The following is a 14819-nucleotide window of genomic DNA, read 5'->3' on the forward strand; positions in this document are numbered from 1 at the left end:
TGCTCTTTATGTTTAACTATTTTTCATTACCTCATCCAGACTCAGGGACTATAATTAACTTCAGTGGATAACTGATTTTTGTTCCTCAAACTTGCTATGCTGTTTCTACTTTTGTAATAAAACGGGTATTTGCTGGTTTGGTTTGGTTTGGTTTGGTTTGGTTTGGTTTGGTTTATTTGCATCTCTAAAAGCAAAAAAACTTGGAGTTAATCCTGACTCCTCTCTTATCTTACATTCCAGTTTCATAAAAAAGGTTTAACTCTGCATTCAAATATATTCACTCCTCTACCCACACTTAACATCTCTGTAGTCACAAACCACGATTGCAAAATTCCATCACCTCTTGAATTTTTCCTGAAGAAACTTTTCTAACTGGTCTCTCTGTTTCATTTTTTCTACATATTGATTGATCTGGATTAACAGCCCAGGTAAACACGTCCAATGTCTCCACAGTTCTTGTTTCATCAGATTAAAGACAGTAGATTTCTCACAGCTACTGTGAACTCCCTCCTACTGTTAATATATGCTACAATCTATTCCTTTATGCTACACTCTACTCCTTTATGCTACACTCTACTCCTCTATGCTACACTCTACTCCTTTATGCTACACTCTACTCCTTTATGCTACACTCTACTCCTTTATGCTACACTCTACTCCTTTATGCTACACTCTACTCCTTTATGCTACACTCTACTCCTTTCAATCCACTTTACTTTGCACCCAGCAGACAGTCCTCCCTAAAACTTAAAAAGAACAACAGTAATGTGCCAGGCTGAGGGCCATTGTTCTTTTTTGTTGTTGTTTTTGTTTTGTTTGCTTGTTTGTTGTTTTGTTTTGTTTTTCAAGACAGGGTTTCTCTGTGTAGTTCTGGCTGTCCTGGAACTCACTTTGTAGACCAGGCTGTCTTCGAACTCAGAAATCCACCTGCCTCTGCCTCCCAAGTGCTGGGATTAAAAGTGTGCTCCACCACCTCCCAGCTGCCATTGTTCTTTTATCAGAATGATTTATCATTCAAATTTTATAAGTGTTTTGTTCAAATATTACCTTCTTAGGGGGGGTCAGTGTTAATATTTTCTCTTAAATTTCATTATTCAAAATCCCTAGACTTCTCTCTCTCTCTCTCTCTCTCTCTCTCTCTCTCTCTCTCTCTCTCTCTCTCTCTCTCTGAATTTTAACCACATAATGGCCTAGCAAGCAAATGGTACTCAAGTTTTTATTGCATAAATGAAACAATGCATGAACATAGAACAAGAAAAGTTTGAGAGAGAGAAAGACAGACGGAGAGAGAAAGTGAGACAGAGACAATGACAGAGATGGGTGAAGAAAAGGAGGGAGGAGAGAATCAGGCAATTTAGAATAGTGCTCTTAGCAGCTAGAGTGATATTGTCCATTCTTAAACAGAGAGAAGAAAATGACACCAGTGTTTTATATTGTTAAATTATTGCTTGACTTTTCAGGTTAGCAGAGAACAAAAGAAGCATGTTGAAGTATATTAAAGAATCATAAGATGGCTAATTGGAATATAATCTGAGAAGGAAACAAAGACTAGTTGACTTGGGCTTGTTAGTCTGTAGTAGGAAACAGACTGTCTGTTTGTAAAGAAAATGTGCCTCTGTACAAGGAAGTTATAGAAGAAGAGGCTCAGGAGAAGGGATACCATCTGTGTTAAGAAGATCACTTGGCAGCCTAAAAAGAAGACTCAACATTTAAGAGAGCTAGAGTCAAGAGAACTAAGTTACAGGTCCCTGGGTCCCACTTAACAAGCAGGTCAGGGAGTTAGTGCCTCTTATCCAGCACGAATAAGAAGGAAGACTGCTGGGATGTGTTGGCTTTTATCTTATATGAAAAAACATGAGCTCCAGATTCAGGGAGGAACACTGGCCCAGATGAAGGAGTGAACAGTAGCAGTGATAAACAACTAATGGGTATGTGTTAAAGCAAGGCAGAATAATAAACAATGGTAATCCCCACACTGGAGAAGAGGCTCACTGCTGAGTTCCAGGCTAATGAGAGACCTTGTATCATTAAGTTGAGTAAGTACCCAAGCTGTCCCTCAAGTCTTCGTGAACATACATACATATATACATATATGCCACCTCCCTTACCACATATATACAGGAAAGAGAGAGAGAGAGAGAGAGAGAGAGAGAGAGAGAGAGAGAGAGAGAGAGAGAGAGAGAGAGAGAGAGAGAAGAGGAGACCAAAGACAAAGACAGGCAAATAAGATTACTAAACATTCCATGTCCTTAACTATTTATTTTCTTTGTCCAATTTAAGCATATATCTCCATGAAGAGAAAAAAAAGTTTACATGTATCATAGATGCTAAGTGAGAATATATTTACATAATTCTAATATTTTATGGGTCACTGTGCCTTGAAATCAGACACCACAGCCATTCAGATATATATTGGTTCACCTTTTTGACAAGCCTAATGACCTAATACAGCTTTCAAATTTAAACATTATTTTCTCGTCTTACAGTGCCAAATCTACTGTGTTTCTAACCCGTGCTTTCTGTTACCCAGAAAGACGAGTTAAAACCTGTCGCTGCCTTGTTTCTTCATCTGAAATTCCTTACATTTCCTACTGTGTATAGTGATTTCTATATATTGCACCTACCCAATTGTTTTTGCCTGACTACTTCTGCATCGCAGAAAGCACAGACACTGTCAATTTTTAAACTGAGAGTTTCATAAACATTGATATAACTTACATTTTACAAAATGAAGCCATAGATTTTCATTGGCTCCTATCACTCATGCATCAGTTGATGACCTAAGATATCGTCGTCCTGTTTCCCAAGAATGGGATTTGCTATACTTAGAAAGTTGTAATACTTTTCAGTTTTGATGTAAATGTTCTCTCTACAAAGAGAAGACATTTCTGGCACCTCTTGTATTTGTGTTTTTAATAACTATCTTGGCTTTCCAGATTGCCTATCATGTTATGTTTAAGCTCATACAATTGAATATGGTACATACAATTGATTATGGAATATTTAAGAGGTCAATAGAATCAATAAAAATCAGGGTACATAGCATGTAATACAAGACAATGATGACCTGCCACTAAGACAAAGCACTACAAATTCCCCTGAGTACAGATAATAAAGAATTGCTTTCTCTCTCTGAAAAAAAAAATGGACAGAGTTTCAAAAGAGAAAGCTGATTGGAAAATAAAGTCTTTAGTGCAGGGCTTGTACCACACATGTCACAAGAAGGAAAACAATTGTATCTTCTGTGTTAGAAAAGCAGCATCTACTATTACTGAACTTTCCCAACACCCAAAGCAGTGCCTTCTGGGAAATCATTCTCTGAAGACTTGCAGTGGGCCAACTTAAATGTCACTTTTTGCTCTTTCTGAGAATAGTTTACAGTAGCAATCATCATGGCCATGGTTGAATCATTATTAATACATTTTTTTTCTTGAATACTAAAACGAATTGAATACTAATGTCAGAAAAGCCAAGAGAATACCCAAGTGTATTCACCATAAAATGTGACCCATCACAAAATGTTTGACAAATTGTAGAATAAAAGACTGAGCAACAGTCCTCACTGGGAAGTCAATGAATAATGTAAAATCTAATTCACAGTATCTGCTCTTCTTTTTTTTTTAATGTTTACATAATAAGTTTATTTGCTTAAATTAAGATGATTAATCACAAATTTTTATATGCTCATTTTAATATGAATGCATTTTTCTTTTACTGGAGAAGTAGATACTGGATATATTTCCACTCATCTCATGTTTTGTAGTTACCAGTTACCTAATTTCAAAGTTGTGTGATGAGAAAACACATTTATGGAAATACAGCTATGTTTTTAAATGGGGTAATTAGGAAATCCAAATTGCAGACAGTGTATGGGGAATAACTCACTATAATTGAATATGTCATATGTATAATTATCTGGTACATTATGCACCTATCAATCGACAATACAACCAACTAGTGCAATCATATGAGACACAAACGGAACATTGAGAACAGGCAATGGACAGACCCTGTAATATCTGCTCTTCTAATACTCATTAAATGTTAGCAGCTCAATAGACATTTACAAGTCAGCTGAAACATCAAAGTTAGGCATTGAAAATACACTATTAGTTTACTGCCAGAAATGTTACACAATGGGCATTTCTCCATCAGTAGGCACAAAATTCAAAGTGTTGAGCAGAGTAATATTTAATGTTTTACTGAATATTTCAGGAGACACTCAATTTATAGCATTAGGGTGGAAGAACATATACCACATAAATATGTTCTAAATATTTTCTATTATTCTAATAGTTTATACAGTTTAGCTGCATCTTCAGTGAAGCTACTTAGGACCATTCCTTGATATATAAATTTAAATATTTAAATAATTTCTTTGCATTTACTAATGCTTATAAATTATTTAAGATTAAATATTTGTTGAAAGAGGCAATGGTTATATGTTATTAACTCAATCAAAAATTTTGTAAGCCAACCATGTAGATGAGTTTTTTATGTAAAATATTAAAATAGATATTCCTAATAGTGATGGAAGTGGAACTGATTCATATGTCACTGAAAAATGCATTCCTACTATGGTTCAATTTTCTGAAGTAGAATGTGTTCTTGTGTCAACTCCTAATATAGGAAATTATTACATGCTTTCTTTATTTGGTTGCACTTAGTTGTGAGAGGGAAAAAAAATCAATTAGCCAAAGCCTTCCATTAAGATAGGTTCCTGGTCTCGACGAGATGGCTCAGGGGCAGAGCACACTGCCCAAGGTTCCTAAGGACCCCGGTTTTGATTCCCGAGTTCTGTCCCCACTCATTACTGCCAGGCAGTGGTGGCACATGCTTTTAATCCCAGCACTTGGCAGAGGTAGGCAGATTTATGAGTTCAAGGCCAGCCTGGTTTACAAAGTGAGTCCAGGACAGCCAGGGCTACACAGAGAAACCCTGTCTTGGAAAAACCAAAAACCAAATACCAAATTAAAAAAAAAAAAAAAAAAAAAAAAAAAAGGAGGTTCACGGTCCAGATCCAATATGTAGCTAATATGTATGACTATAATTAAACAGCTGTAAATTTTAAAGTCAAGTTCCCTCATTTGAGAAGACCAACAGCACATAGCAATGTCATTAATAAATAAAGGATCTTTTATTTAAAATTAATTCTTAGGTCTAGTAGACATATATCGTTTTACATGAAATATGATTTTGTACCTGTTGTAATAATAATAAAAAATAAAATAGTAACAAATATTTAAATAATATCAAAACAACAATTATTTAATTTTGAAACAATTTTTGTTCATTTAACATAGCAATTCACTTTTAAGATCAAAGCCTTTGAGAGTTTAAATACTCTACAGTCTGCTATTTTAAATATATTATTTTTTTAAAAAATGAAGAAAAAACCCAACTATATACACATTTGGTTCGAATTTTCCGCAGTTTAGACTACCACAAAGCGTGTTGGCTACATATATAAGAATCCACAAGTCTTATGGATGTAGTTTTAAAGACACCTAAGCACTCCTCCCGAGCCTAAGGCACAAAGAGCAATGAATTCTATCCTTTCTTAAAACGTTAATTCACACTCATTTTGAACCATCTCTCCTGGGAAATTAAGCCAATTCTCTCAGGCAATGGACCTAGTCATTAGACACACTCTATCCTCAAAGCTAACAGCTTAGAGAGTGAATCTGAAATCAGATTTATCAAGATCTGAAAATAGTCGCAAAGCCTCTACTTCACTTTGTTTGAAACTTCTGTGCCTGAGGTTTTGGTTATTGAGTAATGGGGAGAGGGATTTCGAGTCTCCCGAATAGGACTTTGCTCGCCAAGCCCACAGATGACAAGGTAAGGAAGCCCACAGGCTTTCTGGAATGTTCTCCTGCTGTGTCTGCACAGGGCATTCCACTCAGCCTGTGAAACACTGGCTTGTTTAACAGCAGCAGACAGTGAGAACAGGGGGTCCCTGCACTGCGACCGTTCTCATTTAATGAAGTTAGTAAACTAATCATACTCCATGAGTCTTCCTGACAGCTTGATTTCCCCACCTGGAAGAGCCAGGCTTCTCCAGCTTCTACCACCTACAGGGCAGAGACCTGATTCTCCGCACTCTTGTGGCAAAATGCAGGCTGCCACTATGCAACGGAGGCCCAGAAAACCCGATACTCTGTCTGAATAATGTTCCAATATGCGTGGGATTAAGAATAAATCTTTTAAAATGAAAAGGAAAGCAGGAAATATATATAACATACTAGCCTTCGGGGTAAAGTCCATCCAAAGGGAAGGCTTTTTGACTCCGTTTTAAAGGACTGATGGGGAGTTATACGTGTTTTTAGAACGGCATCTTGTAAAAAGTATAAACCCATCATAAAGCTTGTAAAAGCAAAGCTCGTTGTCAAAACTAAAATATATTTGAGACAAACCTCATGAACCTTTTCAGAGAAGCAGCTGTAGCCAGCGTCCTGGCCGTGGTATGAAGTGTAGGAGTTAAACACCCCATTGAAACCATATTCAGCATCCAGGGAGGGTGCAATAGAGAATCATTGTGTAAAAGATTCTTTTAAAGGAAAAGAAAAAAAAAAAGTATGCTTTAAGTCATATTAGCTAATGCGCTGGGAATTTTTATAAAAATGAAAATGAATAGTCTGCCGAATAAAGGCTTAGGAAAATTTAGAGTAAAAGCCACAGAACCCTGGGCATCATATTTTGACAACAAAGAAGACTCCACACTGAAATCATTCTTCCCCTTAGAAATGGGTGGTTTCAAGTTTGTAAAACTATAAAAATGGATGCATTCTGTGGTGTGCCGTATCCACGTCCCTTGTAACATGTTTCAGAATGCAGAAATAAAAATAACATGCTTTATTAAAAGTACAAGTTGTATTTGGTGATCCAGGCAAGCTCTACCATGTGGTTCTCAACTAACTCTCATGGTGGAAATTTATACGTATGTTGACTTCCTGACTGCCATGCTAATTTAGATTAAAAAAAGTAACATATCTAATCAATTGATCAACTATGCAGATATAATAATATTTGAATAAGTGATATGCCCATTATAGTGTTGACCACACTTGTATTCAAAAGCTTCATTGGAATGGAAGGTCCATTCCATTAAGTTTATTACATTACGTGGTTAGATGTTGGATATTGCTACTCCTTTAAATGTACGTGTAATTATTTCACTTGAAAAACTCTGAAGTAAAATGTGTTTAATACAGTATTACTTGAAAGGAGAGAGGCACATATTTTAAGAAATTACCCAGCTATTGTTACAGAAACAGCATTTTGAGATTATCCTCCAATAGGACCACTTGCTAGATGCAAAGTTGGCACTGGAGTATCCAACAGGGAAACAGTTCAGCCTGTGAAGTCCGGTGGCTCTTCACACATTTGCCTTTTTTTTTTTTCTTGAGGAGGTGTCCAATCTAACAGGTGCTTGTGTTTCCTATGTGTAAGAGGAATTCTAAGCTTCATATGATGAGATCCTTAAAAAGCATGGACTTTCTCAGAAGTGTTAAACTGATACATAAAACCTTGAAAGCATAAAAGTTGCTAAGATCTCTTTAGGCTAATAGTGCAGCTGGATAGCTTCAAAATGGACTGACTTTTAGCTATCCTCTTTAATACATAATGTGTCCTTTAGAGCTGTAGGAAAAATGTATCATTTCCTGTATTCTGTGGGAACCTGGGCTTCCTGAGAGGCCCAGGCCGATTAGAATCATAAATCTTTCTCCCGAGTAAGGAAAGCTTGCTAGGAATTACTTTCTGATTCAGTCAAACCCGATACATCTAAGTAGAAGAGAAACATAGCATCTAAGGAGAAGGGAAACACTACTATCAAGCCAGGTTGACTTTGACTCCTGGGTTCTTAATTTTCATGCACATTTTAAAACCAAAGTATTAAAGACAGAAGAGAGCAAATAATCTTTTAGTATCAGAAATTTTTTTATAGGACACAGTAGAAAAATTCTCCTCAGATTCACCCATCTATTTAAGCATTTCATCCTACTCAGTCACAATGGACCCAGCTTAAGTATTTGCTACAAATGGGTTGCTCAGTACTTTAAGAACCCAGGCAGAGACTCTGAGACACTAGAGTGCTCTACTAAGGGAAGGACAACCGAAAGGGTCTTGGGAGCCTTTTTCTTCTTTACATGGTCTTGAAAAAGATCTGTCCTGATAACAGTGAGCTCTGGAGTAGAGATTGAGAGGATGTGTAAGAACATAGGAGATTTGTGAACATTTGGATACCTGTTTTATAAATGAAAACACAACTGTTTTAGAGCTTCGGAGGCTGAGCATCCATGGGCATCCTGTGTTTTGTCTATGCTTCCTTTATTTCTACCTTGTTCTAGGGCCCACTGGTGCTTACTCACCCTGAGAGTTCAAGATCAGATTCCTTCTAACAGGCTCATGAGTGTTTCTTCTGGGCTATGAATATGAATAATTCTCATCTTCTGTTTCACTGTCATACAATAATTTTAGTGGAAAGGAGAGACTTCTTCAACTCATTGTCATAGAGCCATTTTCAGCAAAGTTCACGACTCTTAGTATACAAATCATAACATGTTACTCAAGGATACAGATCCCAAATACTTAAAAGTATGAAGATGTTAAGTACACAAATGGACTGTTTTATCATGTCCGCTACCAATTTGGGGACAAATACCTGAAGGGTTTATAACATGCTCTGGAGAAAAGTTGACAACCAAGAAAACGGTCATAAAAATGACCACGTTTGTAATCAGGTTGGGGACTTGCATTTCAAAGTAATTTTCACTTATTTTGTCTCATTTGAGCCCCATGCATCTAATAGTGACAAGAACCCTCAACCTATGTTTTATATATGAGAGTTTGACATTCTCACAAGTGTAAAACGGCATTGTGGTGACTACTAGACCACCCTTTCCCATTGCACAAGCACTGAAGATAAAGAGCCTTCTCACTGGAGAGAAGCTGCTGCTTTCTGTCGTGAGGATGTTTACTGTTAGGGAAGAGCACAGCACAGGTGAGCACATCCCTTCTTCTCTGCTGGTATTTTTGTTTTGAAAATTTTAATTTAATTTATTATTTCATTTACTCACCCGATCTACATCCTTTTCACTTCCCATCTCCCGGTCACCCCTCCAACAATCCTGCCTTCACCTTCTTCTCCTCTGAATACATGGGGCCCCTTTGCTTATTCCCCAACCCTGAGACTTCAAGTCCCTGTGAGGCTGGGTGCTTCCTGTCCCATTGAGACCAGACAAGGCAGCCCCTCTGACAGTATCTTGCACACAGCCTACCAATGACTTTTGGATGGTATATATCTCCAGGAGTCCATAGGATTGATCTTGCTCCTTGGTAGCATTCTGAGAGCAGACTCAACAGGAAGAACTTCACTTTAAGTCACATAAAGCAGATATAAGGAGAAATGTATAAACTGGAGACATACAATTTTAATTACATCACTTACTATTTGACTGAATAAGGCATAACTCCTCTTACCTTTGGCTTACCCTTAGTAAGACTCTGTAGGTATTAATAACCCTAGCACAAGATGTTAAGAGAACTAGAAAAAAACAATGTAAATTTAAAGTTCTTGGCACACAGGAAGCTAGAACATGGTAGTGTGAAATCTGATTGCCACCTGGGAAGAGGGATGATTATATTATGAGTCATTTTATTTTTCTCCTGGGTGTAAGTGTCTTGGAAAATATTGTGTTCTTATTGGCCTTTATTATTTTAAAATAATCTAGTCTACCTTTCCTTGGTCATCACTGTAAATCATTATTCAGTCTTCAAAATTGCAGAAAATATTGTTACATGGAGGTGCCAGGAAGGTATTTGAATAGCTATAGATAAAGGATAGCTGTAGCATGTATAGTGGTTTTAACCAGTATGTAAGCAATTTCAGGTTACAATATAGAATTTTCTTCTCTGCTAACTCATAGAAAGTATGGCTTTCTAACTAGCATATTCTTTATTATCTTATTATATTCTTTATTCAATAAAAATTCTTAGAGTTTAGTGCAAAATCGTAGACAAAGGGTTTGATGATTCCATTGAAAGTAGTTTATCTTACTTTCCTTTCCCCTAAATTTACCTGTCTATGGAGCAGAAATAACTAATCAGTTAATGCCTAAGCACCTGCAGTATTCATAAGCTATTGCATAATTCTCAAACAAAACAAGACAGTAGGGCCTCTGCCTGATAAAGATGGATGGTTTCTCTACTCAAACGTTTTAAGGGAAAACATATTTTAAGACACATCACTAGCTTTCAGTGGAATACAGTCCTATAATCTCAGCCAGTCTGGGCCTAATTATGAAACTTGTCTCACTTGAAATATGTCTATAAAGACTCAGAGGAACAAAAAATGTTGTTCGTTGAGGTATGGATGAAAGAAAATTCATAAGACATAGCAAACAAGATGCATTTTTTTTGGTGGATTCTGTATTTAGAAATTTTTCTTCTCCCTAATATTTGCTTATGGCCTCAAAGTCAATATGCCAGACTGCTTCCACTTGCTGACGTGTGCCACACACACTGGCAGCTGACATTAAGCAAGGCTAACTCCATTTCTTTCAAGTCTCATAAGTACCCGCCTATTCAGTGCCACAGTATTTACATTCCTTGCTATTTTTAGTGGTTTCCTTGTACAAATGGCCCCAATGTTTAGAGCACAAGTGTAAGGTAGTGATTCTGAATGCAGAGAGAGAGAGAGAGAGAGAGAGAGAAGCTTGTAGAGACGATCCATTTATCAGAACCATCACTCTTTGGGTTTGAATGGAAGCTGGAACAAGGTTAGGATACATGTAGTTGGCAGGGAGATTCTGGTGTGCAAGTTAACAGCATGGGGGCAACAGATTACAGGAATGTATTTCACAACTCAAAAGAAAGAGGAGACTCTTGGATGCCTTCATAATGAAGAAATGGGAAATGTTTTGGGAGAACAGACAAGCATAATATGATTTAAGCAATATGGACAAACCTTAAAGCAGCACACAGAACACGCTGTGCAACAAATAGTTGTGTTTAATATACAGATAAAATTCTAACATAATTTTTTATATTTAAAAAGTTTAAAAGTATTTTAAATTTCATTTTGGGACAATTTTTCTTTGGGTGTGATTTATTTTAAGATATGAGATATAATATAGTTTAGTATTAAGGAATCAATTATTTATTATAAAAGCTGTTTGAACAGATACAATAATCAAAGTTATATACCAATTGGCATGAAGTCTCAACAATATGACTAATTAAACAAAATGTGAACAGTGATGATGCTAAATAATATGTCAATGAGAATGGCAGAAATTTCACAGGGCCGCCACCCTTAGATGAAGATCTCTGGATAATTAATGACTGGTGAGAGAGGGAGAATTTGTTTACTCCAGGAAAATTACTCCTAATTAGTGATTTAATGTTAAGATATGAGCCCTAATAAAACATATGCAAACAAGCAACACTAAACAGACTCAGTATGTTTTATTTATATATTTGTTGTGTGTGTAAGTTTGTATGTATGTACATAAATGTATAACAATAATGGCTATAGAAAAAAAGATCATGTATTTGAGAGTGGTGATCATGACATGGTTTACAGGTAGTGAGTAATGATATTGAATATATATAAATATTGAGAGTAAAAACAATGAATTTAATTTAATAAAAAATGTGACCAGTGTCTTCATGAACTTCACCTTATTACTTATGTGAATTGTTTTAAATGATATTTATCAGAAATAATGGCCATCAACTGTCTGTTGGCAATCAAGAGTCATTTCAAACTCTGAGTATATTTGTTGATATTTTTGCTTTATTTATGTAGTACATATTTGTATCTGTTGCACTGATGAAAGCTTTCTTCTAAATTAGAGTGATAGTGATAATATTTTGATGGGAAGGAACAAGAAGAAGAAGAAGATGCCTATAACATTGATAATATGTCTCATTTAATGTGAGTAGCACTAGGTGGGCCCTAGAAATGTCCAGCTTAGAGGAACATACTATGAGCACTGTCTCAATCCCAGACTCTGTCACTCATTTTAACTCATTTGAACCTTTGTTCGGTATTTATATGATTTGTATCTTCAATTAGGCAAAGAAGGCAGAGAGGCTTCCAAAGATAAAGTAATATCTTTAAAAGAACTGGGTAGGACTAGAGGAGTTGGAATGGAGAAACAAATCTTTTGGCTCCCAGTATTTACAAACATTAACAAATTCCTTGGAAATTTATCCAACCATGAAACCGTGTATTTTTGATCTATAAATGACTAGCTGGATAAATAAAACACCCACTTCTTTTAATGAATGCATAATCAAGATCATAGACTCTATGGTTTTATAAGAAGTAATAAAGTCAGACTGTGTTTCAGGACAGAGATGGGGATACTTTGGAACTTAGAACTTTTATAGTGAGAATATTAATTCTATAAAAGACCTCCCAGAGATGCATATTTACTTAAAATTCTCTTTGTGACTCCAAGTTATAAAAAGTAAGTTCTTTCATTCCCTTATGAGAGTTCCAACTTCCAAGTATCCCATGGATACCTTTAAACATGAAGCAGTCTGAATAATAAGAGCTTCGACCAAGGGAAACTCAGTAAATACAAATATTGATCAGATATGCAAATCAAGACATATTAGACTTTAACATGTTTGATGTGTGATTCCCATACATAACTAGACAAGCAATACAGATTAATTTTCTTAATATCACATTCTGTACAATTGCCAACCTGGCATGGTGTGTGGCTTCCTGTTACTTTTAAAACTGACTGTATTTATTTTATGGTCCTAGGTACAGATTCCAGGCTTTACTGCATGTTAGGCAAGCACTCTTCCACATATTTCTCATTTATTTTAGCAGATATTAACAGATACTACTTGATGCTTCCAAACAGGAGAATTGAGAGATATTAATTTTAATTTGGAACAATGAGTCTTGGGTTAAAGGTCATGATATTTTGTATGATCTATCAATAGAACCACAGATGTGAGGTATATTAGCTAAACCATATGAGTGATTAAATATTTTATTTTAGTTTTCATTAAAACCATAGAAATATTATTTTGAAAGATAGTACATGAAATTCTTAATACTAAGTACAACAAAACCCACTCAATGGCCTTTCTTCCCTTGTGTTATTCCTGGCAGTTTATCATTTTCTGGGTATTTATATTGGCTGTTCCCTCATTTCTCTTTCCTACTTTCTCCCTCTCTTACTTCTCTTTCTGTTTTTCTATTCTTTTTCTTTTATTTCAACCCGGTGCAACTATCGTCTATCAAGATAAATGAAGGGACATGGAAGAAGATAAAACAGAATGCGGTTTGTTTTGACTCTGTTACCAGCTGACTAAGACTAGACCATAAATTCAGAGATCTGAAGGTTTTTTTTTTTTTCAAATAATCACAGTACTTCACACTGAAGAGAAGGTGCGGCTAAGCTTGCACGTGTATCTGGATTCATAAAAGAGAAGTCATACTTTGTAGATCCTCACCATAAAAAATTAAGAAGGAATTTTCTCCAAAAATCATTCAAGAATGCAGCTCTCTTTGTTGCTAGACATGAATAACTCTTTCTATAAATGTCAGTAGAACTCCACATGGGGTTATTACTTTTAACTATGCATTTTTTTTCCTTTAATGTAGCTTACGCCCACTTGGAGATACCAAAGGCATCAGAATGAGTTAACAGTAAAACTTTCTTACTGTTGTGGGACTTAAATTTATCCTTAAAAAATAAAGAAAATCCATGGATTTTGTTATTGTTTGTGGTGATGGTGTTTTTTATTTTGTTTGTTTGTTTGCATTTTTTCTAAGTACTCAAAAAAAAACCGTGTATAGATGTCAAGAAATAAGAATTACTAAAGAATCATAATGTACATTTTATGTGCATAATAACTAGAAAATAAAGAGGGAATACTTATTTTTCTATTACTTTTCAATCAACACGGGAAAATATTAGTAATATACTGAACTATGTCAGTGCCTGAGACCTTATTTCTAATTTTCAATGAACACTTAAGTTTTGTGAAAAAGAACCAAAACAACGACATTCAAGAAATCTTTTTCAGAAATAGTAGTTGAGAGTTGACAAAAGTCTTTTAAAAAAATGTTAAACAAAACTAATTTGGTCATATCTATATTCTTAGTTTTATCCACTTAACCTAAAAGACTTCTAACAAGAAAGACAGTTAAATGCTTATATCATGCTGAATTCATTCTCAAAGTAAATGATTTAATTATTATTTTATGTCTTCTTGAGAACTCAGACAGACATGATTATCACATTGACTATAGTGCCAGAGAAGTTATATTCATGGTTAATATTATTACTTAGAAGAACAGGTGGACCAACAGCTGTCCTGCACCACACAGACACAAGTGAGTAGGTATCAGGAGATTGGAAAGGGATTTCTAAGGGTAAAATCTTAGGTAAATTTATAATCTAATCCTGCACAAGTCAAATCATGACTGGTACTGAAAATGATGGATAACAATCTCATTAGCATCAATAACTATAACATTTCAATTATTGGCCACTTGCTGATAGCCAGCAAGAGAATGCTCGAATCCAACCAATTAGTGAAGTTCCTCCTGACAGCACTATCAAACACTTTCTACTAATTGGCAATCACACCCCAGAATCCAGCATACACTTCGGGATATGTCGATGACTTTAAATCCTCCACTTGATAGATAAGAGTCTAATGAGTCTTACATGATGAGTGTATGTTTAGTATGGAAGTTCTATGTCCACAGCCCAGAGGCAGACGAGATTACAGGGAAAAAGAAAACCACATAGTAACTGAAGGCTGATGGCACAGCAGAC

At 35.7% G+C, this 14819-nt stretch overlaps 1 protein-coding gene across 2 annotated transcripts in view; it reads right to left on the reverse strand.

Annotated features, from left to right (window-relative positions):
* Epha3 (EPH receptor A3) overlaps positions 1–14819 on the reverse strand; it is a 306595-nt gene that overhangs the window by 155108 nt on the left and 136668 nt on the right. The gene's annotated exons all lie outside the window — the stretch shown is intronic.

The sequence above is a fragment of the Mus caroli genome, unplaced genomic scaffold (genome assembly GCF_978045245.1).
Source record: "Mus caroli unplaced genomic scaffold, Mus_caroli_1 scaffold_17, whole genome shotgun sequence".
Taxonomy (NCBI): domain Eukaryota; kingdom Metazoa; phylum Chordata; class Mammalia; order Rodentia; family Muridae; genus Mus; species Mus caroli.